The sequence below is a fragment of the Nicotiana tomentosiformis genome, chromosome 5 (genome assembly GCF_000390325.3).
Source record: "Nicotiana tomentosiformis chromosome 5, ASM39032v3, whole genome shotgun sequence".
NCBI lineage: Eukaryota > Viridiplantae > Streptophyta > Magnoliopsida > Solanales > Solanaceae > Nicotiana > Nicotiana tomentosiformis.
Window position 1 is genome coordinate 35,789,250 of NC_090816.1, and position 11,190 is coordinate 35,800,439.

Genomic DNA, 11,190 nt, shown 5'->3' on the forward strand with positions numbered 1-11,190 from the left:
TTTAATAGGATTTCAGTTAACTTTTAGTTTTAATTTTAAAACATATGTTTGAAAATACAAAAATAGTTTCATGTCATAATATAGATATTTTAATTAATTAGGATTGATTTTATATTTTTATGGTATGATATTTTAGGAAAAGAAATTAATATTTTAGCTTTGTAGAGTTAAAGGGCCACCTTTAAAGGCAAATGTGGCCCAAACTTGAGCCCAATTTCTGACAGTCCACCCCTCCCTTCAGCCCATTTACCCATTCCATAACCCACAACCCTTTTATAATAAAAAAACCTAATTTCCTACACCCTAACGAGGCCCCCCCTTCAGAAGAGAGACGGATCCCCCCCTTTTGACGAACCCTAGCGGCTCTCCTCTAAAAAAAACTTCCCCTCTCCTTCGACACCATTCCTAGCAGCCCGCTTCTCCATGGTCACTCTCTCACAAACACACTGATCTCTTCTCTCACACATTCACATACACACACAATTCAGGGAGTTAAAGGAAAAAATCAGAAGCACACACGAAATGGTTGAAACAAGAGAACTGAGCAACTGGAATTTTGAATTGAGATATGAAAGCTAATTCTCTTTCCTGGGTTTTTCAAAAGAGATGTGGAATCCAAACTTATTGCTGCTTTTCTCCATTTGAGTTGTTGAGCTTCTTCTTAAAGTTTTTTTTTTTAACCTTTATTTGGTCCAGCTTTTATTGTTTCCGCTGCTGTCGAGGTAATTTTCTTCCTTAAATTATGCTTCTGTTTGATTTTGATGTCATGAAATTATAAGAATATGTATGCTTTGAACTTAAATTGAGATCTGTGAGTGTTTGTTATTGAATAGGCGTTAATGTTACATTTCGCTTTGAATCTAAGATGATTCGGTCACTATATTCCATATGCTTGCTTTGAATATGTCAGATTTCTATCGAAGTATGCTAATTAGTGACTAAAGAGCTTTTTGTATTTTGAAATCAGTTGTGTTAGAAGTCACATTTTGCAGATCTAATTACTGTTCAAACTGTTTGGTTAATTAAATTCTGGGAACACTTATGGAATCAACTGAAGTTCATGTATAAAAGTGTCAATATAAAGGGCAGAGTTTAAGAATTGGTCATTTAGGACATGTATGGTTTGTAATATTAATTTCAATTGTTGAAACATCAAATCTGTAGCCATTTAGTTGTAATTTGAGATTTCCTCCATATGAGTAGTTCATCCTTTAATTCATGAGTACTTTGTTTGATGAAAATGGTTCAAATTAGTATTGTAAATATTAAGTAAATGTACATTTTCATCACAGGTGATTAGAGACAAAAGAAATTCAATGTTTGGACATGCTAGGCCTCAATAGGGGCCAAAATTGATTTACTTGGGTCACCGCCCAATACGTTGAATTAACTTAAAGAGTCAAATGGACTCTGAAACTCATTAGGTCGTTGTTGTTCATGAGTGGCCTCAGTCATGCACCAAACATGTTAATCAATATTATTAATAAAATAGTAGTGCGGCAGTTGTTTGTCAAATGCCTTGTTAGGTCCAAACATAATTACCTCAACCGATTGCCCATTTCACTACCCAACAGCAACAACTCTACTAGCTTAATCAATTTTGTAGTTTGGTCATAATAAATCGTTCTTAAACCTTCATGCTTGATCTCAAACTTAGGAAAATAATCACTCATGAACCTCGTAGCTTGCTTTAGGCGCGATTAATATAAATTATCGTGGCCATGGGTACGGTTCCCGTGGCATGGTCACGATACGTAATCTCCAATTCGGGTGTGCATTTCATGTGGCCCGATCATAACTTCAAACAATAATAAAAATAAGCATGTCGTAAATCGCGGGTGCATTTCATGTGGTGTGGTTTGCGATGTGTGCCAAAATGACAAGTGTACGACATCGTGACTTGTTCTAGAAATAAATTCCATAAATATTAAAAGCGGTATAGAAACGGTAATGCACAATAGATTTTAAAACATATAATAAATCAGATAATTATGCCAAGTATTAATAGTTAAGTGATCGTGCTAAAACCACGGAACTCGGGAGTGCCTCACACCTTTTCCCGTGTTAACAGAATTCCTTACCCGATCTTCTGTGTTCGCGGACCATAAATAGAGTTAAATTTCCTCGATTTGGGATTTAAAATAAACCGGTGACTTGGGACACCATAAATTATTCCAAGTGGCGACTCTGAAATAAATAAATAATCGCATTTCGATTAATGTCACTTTAATTGGAAAAATTTCCCTATCCTCCCCCTCGGAAAAAAAGGAGGTGTGACAGGCGTACATGTAGGTTGTGATAAATTAATAAATGTTCGATTGATTATGATATAGAATCTGAGGTAGTGAGTTTTGAGAATAAAGATGGAATCTTTGACCATTCAAGTGAATCTCTTATGTTTTATTATGCATTCTATATGCTTTCTGAATTCTAGCATGCTACTTGAAGTCTCTATCACATGATTTTGACTTGTTTGTCGAGATACAATTATCCATATTGAGTTGATATTTATTGATATGGTCTTTGGAAATATTGTATCTCTTATGTCGTAGTCTTGTTGTGAATAATTATGAATTGACAAGAGTGGGTTGCTCTAGTGGTGAGCACACACCACTTCCAACTAAGAGGTTGTGAGTTCGAGTCACCCCAAGAGCAAGGTGGGGAGTTCTTGGAGGGAGGGAGCTGAGGGTCTATCGAAAACAGCCTCTCTACCCCAGGGTAGGGGTAAGGTCTGCGTACACACTACCCTACCCAGACCCCACTAATGGGATTATACTGGTTTGTTATTGTTGTTATACAGTTTTATTTTATTAGTACGTATCACATGAATTGAACCTCGTCAATATTTCACCGAGATTAGTTTTGATACTTACCGAGCACACGTTGTCTCGTACTCATACTGTACTTCCTCATATTTTTGTGTAGATTCAGACATTGACAGTAGCGGACTTCAGAGGGAGCCTAGTAGCTATCAGAGGAGACTCGAAGTAGTGCTACATGATCGCTCGTAGACCCTTGGAGTCCCCTTCTGTTATTTTCTTACTGTTATCCTTATCCATATAGTATTGTATTATTTAGTAATTTTATTGTATCTTGTTTTAGAGATCAAGACTTTGTACTACCACGTCTTGGAAAATTGTTGTTGGAGTAACATTTTACATTCTGTTGTTGAAAGTCTTATTCCGCTAGTTATGTTATTTCGGTTGTATTATACCTTGATTATGTTGTTTACTCTAAATTTGATGTTGGCTTAACTAATTATAGAGGTTAGGTGCCACCACGTTCATTGGTGGAATTTTCGATCGTAAAATTTATGTTAAACATTGATTAGTTTCAGTTAATCATAATATTATTATATATATGTAAACACCCTTCCTGTGGAAAGTATCTTACACTAGAAAATAGGAAGGAAACACAAGGTTAATCTTACTTCTACCGGATGTTTACATCAACTTATGATAGATGCACGATACTTGTCGTTCACAAACATGGTTATCACAAAAATATAGTTAATTAATGTACATTTTGGTTTCTTTTATCACTCACCACAATAAATTAGTGTGATTAAATATAAATACCCCGCACGACTAAGTTTTTATCGAAACACATGATTCGCTATCATTCTGATTTTAGTCATATCTAATCTAACTGTCTAACATGAATCATGCAAAAACCTACCCACATCTGTACATGTCTTCTTAGATTAATTGGTATAATGGTTTTGGCTATTGGTCCCCCTCCCCCCCCCCCCCCCCCCCCCAAAAACCCACACACAAAAAAAAATAAAAAAAAAAGCAATTCTTACACACTTGTCTAGAAAATTAGTTTCATTTAATTGTCACTCGATCTCAACATTCACACTAATCCTACATTCCTGATTCTATCATATGTTTTACATTCAAACTAATTAATTTTAATACTTTGTGGGGTGAGTGATGGTCATGTAGATAGTTAGAAGGGCGAGGTAGAAGAAATGAGATTGAAATGTTGCATTTAAGATCTTGTTTGGCCAAGCTTTTAGGAGGCCAAAAGTATTTTTTGTGAGAAAAAGTATTTCTTTAGAAATTTTATGTGTTTGGCCAAGATGGAAAAGTACTTTTGAGCAGCAGCGGAAGTAATTTTTTACTTTTGGGAGGAAGCTATAAATTCTAGTTTCTTCCAAGAAGCAGAAACAGAAGTAGAAAATTATTTTTTAAATATAAAAATATCCTTACTATAAAATTATATTATTTATATTTTTCAAATTATCCTTTATTAATTTAATTTTATTACTCCTTTTTGCTTGTAACATCCTTTTTTCTTTTTCTTTTTTTTTATTTTTGTCGTATTTTTATTCTCCTTTTCCTATTCTTCTTTGAAATAATCTCTCTAATATAAATAGATCTTTTGTAAAACATATTTTAATTTATATTAAATGATTGTATTTTGATAAATTTGAATCTTCATTTAAACAATAAGTATACCGAACATCTAATATTATTGTTTTGGATAACTAAATTTTATATTGATTAAGATCAAAAAAAATTATTTTATCTATTGTGTTCTAATTAAATAAAAAAAATTAATTAAATTCTTTTACAATAAATATTTAAATTTATTTCTCTCTGTCACGACCCAAATCTCACATGTCGTGATGGCGCCTATTACACTACTACGCAAGCCGACAATCACAATAAATCATGCATCTTTAAATTTGAAAACATAACAAAATAAGATTAAGAGTAAAATCGCGTAAATAACTGATAAGAAAATACCGCGACTCAAATACAATATCCCCAGAGATCCGGGTGTCACTGAGTACATGAGCATCTAACTGACAACATAGTCTGACTACTTAACACTGTCAAGAAAGAGAGAACAGTACAAACAACTAAAAAGAAGGAGAATCAAGGTCTGCGGACACAAAGGCAGCTACCTCAACAGTCTCCGATAGATAAAGCTCCAAAGCTAGAATCGTCGTGCTCCGAAGTATCTGGATCTGCACATGAAGTGCAGAGTGTAGTATGAGTACAACCGACACAATATACTCAATAAATAACAAGACTAACCTTGGGATGAAAGCAGTGACGAGCTCAATCGAAACAATTCAAATACAGATTTTTAAACAGTGAAAATATGACATGAAATATGACAATAATATCTCCGAAAATCTCATAATCTACTAGTACACAGTACAGGAATGTAGACTTGCTTGCAAATTTAACAGTTAAGCTTAACATAGATAAAATATGCCAAATATGACTTATATGAGAGATATTACATCTCTATATCTACATGTCAATGTGCCTGTCATATGTGATGTAATACAATGATAACAGCAATAAATGATACATGATGTGACAATACATCATGCCAATCAGCCCAAACCAATGATACATGATGTGACAATAAATGATAACAGAGACTGAGATATGATATTCAATGATGAATGCGACTGAGTACATAACTGCAATTTAAGCAAATAACTCAATAGCAAGAAAATGACTGTTATGGGTCCTAATAGTACCAGCACGTAGTCTAAACATGATTTCTAACATAAATTACAGGTCAAATTCCCTAACACAAAGAGTAGACACGAGTACTAGCAAGATTAAGTGAATACAAAGTTTCACGGGATTGACCGTGTCACAATTACTAGGGTGCACGCCAACACGCCCGTCACCTAGCATGTACATCACCTCAAAACGAATCAAATAACACGTATTTTAGAGGTTCATACCCTCATAATCAAGTTTAAAAGTGTTACTTACCTCAAACCGTGCAAATCTCTACTCCAACAAGTCCTTGCCTCACGATTCGGTCTCCAAACGTCTCGAATCTAGCCATAAATAATTCGATACAATCAACACAAGCTATAGGAATCAATTTTATATGAAAAAGGTAAGTTCTTTAACATAAGTCAAAATTTCAAATCAAAAAGTCAACCTCGGGCCCACATTTCGGAATCTGACAAAATTAACAAAATCTGAATACTTATTCAACCACAAGTCCAGCCATACCAAAATCACTCAATTTCTATCACAACTCGACCCTCAAATCCTCAAATTAAAACCTATGAAGTTTATACAATTTCCCCTAACTTTCCAACCCAAAACACTAATTAAATGGTAAAAATAATGATAGATTCATGTATGACAACCAAATCTGAATTAGAATCATATACCCCAATCAACTCCGTGAAAATTCCTTCAAGAATTGCCTCAATCCGAGCTCCCAAAGTCTAATTATGAAATTTTACTCTAACCCTCGCTTTGAATTCTTATATTCTACCCAAATGCCCATTCTTCTTCGCGAACGTGGCTCCCTGCTCACGATCGCGATGTACAAACACACCATACCTTCACAAACACGTGGCCTCCTCGCGAACACGAAGAACAAACTCCACCTGCCTCCCAGGTACTCTTCGCGAATGCGAGACCTCTCTTGCGAACGCGTATAAGAACACCAGACACTAGAAAATCTGCAGCTCTATGAAGCCAAATTCAATCCGCAATCAACTCGAAACTCACCCGAGGCCACAGGGACCTCAACCAAACATATCAACCAGTCCTAAAACACAGTATGAACATAGTCGAGGCCTCAAATCACATCAAACAACATGAATCACACCCTAATTCAAGCCTAATGAAAACTAATAAATTTCAACTTCTACAATCGATGCCGAAACCTATCAAATCAACACCGATTGACCTCAAATTTTGTACAAAAGCCTCAAATGACACAACTGACCTATTCAAACTTCTGGAACCAAAATCCGAGTCTAATATTCACAAAGTCAACTCTCGATCAAACGTCTCAACTCTCCAAACTTCTATTTTTTACATTTTTGCCAATTCAAGCCAAAATCATCTATGGGCCTCCAAATCAATATCCGGACACACTCCTAAGTCCAAAATTATCATACGGAGCTATCGAAACCATCAAAACTCTATTTCGGAGCCATTTACTTAATAGTCTACATCATGTCAACTCGTTTAACTTTAGCTTCCAACCTTGGGACTAAGTGTTCCAACTCATTCCGAAACATCCCCGAAACCAAACCAACCACCCCGGCAAGTCACATAACAAAAAGTGAGCACAGAATAAGCAATAAATGGTGAAACAGGGCTACAACACTCGAAACGATCATCTGGGTCGTTACATCCTCCCCCTCTTAAACAAATGTTCGCCCTCGAACGAGTCTAGAATCATACCTGGAGTCTCAAATAAGAGTGGATATCTGCTCCGCATCTCCCGCTCGGTCTCCCAAGTAGCCTTCCCCACTGGCCGAACTCTCCACTGCACCTTCACTAAAGATATGTCCTTTGACCTCAACTTTCAAACTTGCCGATCCAAAATGGCCATTGGCTCCATATCATAAGTCAAATCACCATCCAACTGAACCGTGCTGAAGTAGGAAATATGAGACAAATCACCGACATACTTCCAAAGCATAGAAACATGAAACACTAGGGGAAGACTAGATAGACTAGGCGGAAATGCAAGCTTGTAAGCCACCTCTCCAATCCTCTCAAGCACCGCAAAAGGCCCGATATATCGAGATTGCAACTTGCCTTTCTTCCCGAACCTCATAACACCCTTCATGGGCGAAACTCTGAGCAGTACCTTCTCCCCATCATGTAAGAAACATCACGAGCCTTCCGATTAGCGTAGCTCTTCTGTCTAGACTGTGCCATGTGAAGTTGATCCTGAATCAACTTAACCTTGTCCAAAGCATCCTGAACCAAGTCTGAACCCAATAGCCTAGCCTCACCCAGCTTAAACTAACCTATCGGAGCCATCTGAATGCTCGATTGGTAGTTGTTGTTGTAGGCAAACTCTATAAACGGCAGAAATTCCCAAGAGCCCCCGAAATCCATGACACAAGCCCGTAGCATATCCTCCAATAACTGAATAGTGCGCTCGGACTGTCTATCCGTATGAGGGTGGAATGTTGTACTCAACTCAACCCGTGTGCCTAACTCCCGCTACACTACTCCCCAAAATTACGATGTAAACTGCGTGCCCTGATCTGCAATTATGGACACCGGGACACCATGAAGGCGAACAATCTCGTGAATATAGATCTCAGCCAACCGCTCTGAATAATAAGTAGTCCCAACATGAATGAAATGCGCAGACTTGTTTAACCGGTCCACAATCACCCAAATAGCATCATACTTCCTCGAAGTCTGTGGGAGCCCAACTACAAAATCTGGAATCTCATGGTGATACGTTCTCATTTCCACTCCGGAATCTCAAGCCTCTGAAGCAATCCGCCCGGTCTCTGATGCTCGTACTTCATCTACTGATAATTTAGGCACCGAGCTACAAACCCCCACAATATCTTTCTTCATCATCCTCCACCAATAGTGTTGCCTCAAGTCCTGATAAATCTTTGTGGCACCTGGATGAATGGAATATCGTAAAATGTGGGCCTCCTCAAGAATCAACTCATGTAGCCCATCCACATTCGGCACATAAATCAGACCCTACATCCACAACACCCCTATCATCCCCAATGGTAACTTCCCTGGCATCACCGTGATGAATAGTGTCCTTAAGGACAAGCAAATGGGGGTCATCATATTGACGCTCTCTGATGCGATCATATAAGGAAGACCGAGAAACCACACAAGCTAGAACCCGACTGGGCTCCGAAACATATAACCTCACAAATTGATTGTCCAAGGCCTGAACATCTGATGCAAGCGGTCTCTCACCTACTAGAATAAATGCAAGGCTACCTATACTCACCGCCTTTCTACTCAAGGCATCGGCCACCATATTGGCCTTCCCAAGATGATACATAATGGTAATATCATAGTCCTTTAGTAGCTCCAACCATCTCCGTTGTCTCAAATTTAGATCCTTTTGTTTGAACAAGTGTTGGAGACTCCGATGTTCTGTAAATACCTCACAAGACACACCGTAGAGATAATGCCTCCAAATCTTCAATGCATGAACGATGGTTGCCAACTCCAAATCATGAACAGGGTAGTTCTTCTCATGGGGCTTCAACTGGCGCGAAGCATAAGCAATCACTCTACCTCCTGCATCAAGACACACCCAATACCAATCCAAGAAGAATCACAATACACTGTATAAGAACCCGACACTGAAGGCAAAACTAGAACTGGAGCTATGATCAAGGCAGTCTTGAGCTTTTGAAAGCTCTCCTCACACTCATTTGACCACCTGAATGGAGCACTCTTCTGGGTCAACCTAGTCAAAGGTGTTGCAAAGGATACTTATACTTAATTGTAACTTTGTTCAACTGCCTATAGTTGATGCACATCTGCATAGTATCATCCTTCTTCTTCTCAAACAGAACTGGTGCATCTCAAGGCGACACACTAGGCCTAATAAACCCCTTATCAAGAAGCTCCTGAAGTTGCTCTTTCAATTCCTTCAACTCTATTGGTGCTATATGATACGGAGGAATGGAAATGGGTTGAGTGCCCTGCACCAAGTCAATACCAAATACAGTATCCCTGTCACGTGGCATGCCCGGCAAGTCTGTAGGAAACACATCCGGAAAGTCTCGCATTACCGGAAAAGAATCAATAGTAGGAGTATCAGCACCCACATCCCTCATAAAGGCCAAATATGATAGACACCCCTTCCCAACCAACCGTTGGGCCTAAGAAATCACCCTACAGGGAACATAATCTAGAGAGCCTCTCCACTCAATCCTCGGCAACCCCGGCATCGCCAACATCACGGTCCTATCATGACAATCCAGAATAGCATGATATGGGTACAATCAATCCATACCCAAAATCACATCGAAATCAACCATACTAAGCAACAAGAGATTAACTCTAGTCTCCAACCCTCCAATGGTCACCACACACGACCGATACACCGGTCCACAACAATAGTATCTCCCACCGTGTAAATACATGAATAGTTAAAACTAAGGACTCACAGGGCATATCAAAATAACGAGTAAAATAGGATGATACATAGGAATAAGTGGAACCAGGGTCAAATAATATAGAAGCATCCATGTGTCTTACTGAAACAATACATGTGATCATTGTGTCTGAAGCAACGGCCTCTTCCCTGGCAGGGATAGCATAGAATCGAGCCTGACCGCCACCTGACTGGCCTCCCCCTCTAAGGTGACCTTTAACTACTTGAGCCCCACCCCGAGCTGGCTGAGCGAGTGGTGAAGTAACTGGTGCGGAAGTCGCAACCTGACTCCTCTACTAAATTAGACCTCCCGAAACTTCACATGACCAAACTCTCTATATTAAAAGAAACCCCGCTCTAACAATGGAGATAAGTACTGAAGCGGACCTTGAGAACCAAAATAACTACTAGAGGGACGTGGCATAGATAAACACTAAACTGATGGAGCACGAGATGAACTCTAAGTTGTGAGGGCACTGGGAGATGATTGAACTGGACGAGTATTGTATGAACTATGGCTAGCTGATGCACCACGATGAACTAGACGAGCCATCTGACCGGGCCTATAAGGACGACCCCTGATGTGGTAGGACTAACCCCAGAAGAAACACCGCTGAAACCACCCAAACTACGAGGCCTCTTGGCCTCCCTCTCCTCATGCTCCTAACTACGGACCAGCTCTGGCCGCCGAGCAATATCAACCACCTTGCCAAAACTAGCACCTGATACATTCTCCTGAGTCATAACAAAGCACAGTCCATAGTTGAGGCCATCAATGAACCTCCTAATCCTCTCCGCTTTTGTGGGAACTAACCAGACCGCGTGACGAGTCAACTCTAAAAATTTCATCTCGTGCTGGGTCACGGACATACCCTCCTGGCATAGCTTCTCAAACTGCCTACGCAAACTCCTCCATGTGGGTCGGTTGCACAAACTTCTCCAAGAAGAGAATGGAGAACTTGTGCTATGAAAGTGGTGTAGCACCGGTTGGCCTGCTTCGCTCACAGGTCTCCCACCATCTAAAGGCTTCCCCCGTCAGCTGAAAAGTAGTAAATGAGACCCCACTAGTCTCCAAAATACTCGTCGTGCGAAAACTCCACTGGCACCTATCCAAGAAGTCTTGAGCATCCTCTGACTCTGCCCCACTGAATAGTGGAGGCTTGAGCCTCCCAAACCTATCTGGGCTCTTCTGCTCCTCATCAAACATAATGGGACCCACCTGGGCCTGAGCAACTACAACCGGCTGGGCTGGTAGTACCCCCAGTGTCTAAAGTCCCTGCCCCACCTGCTCTA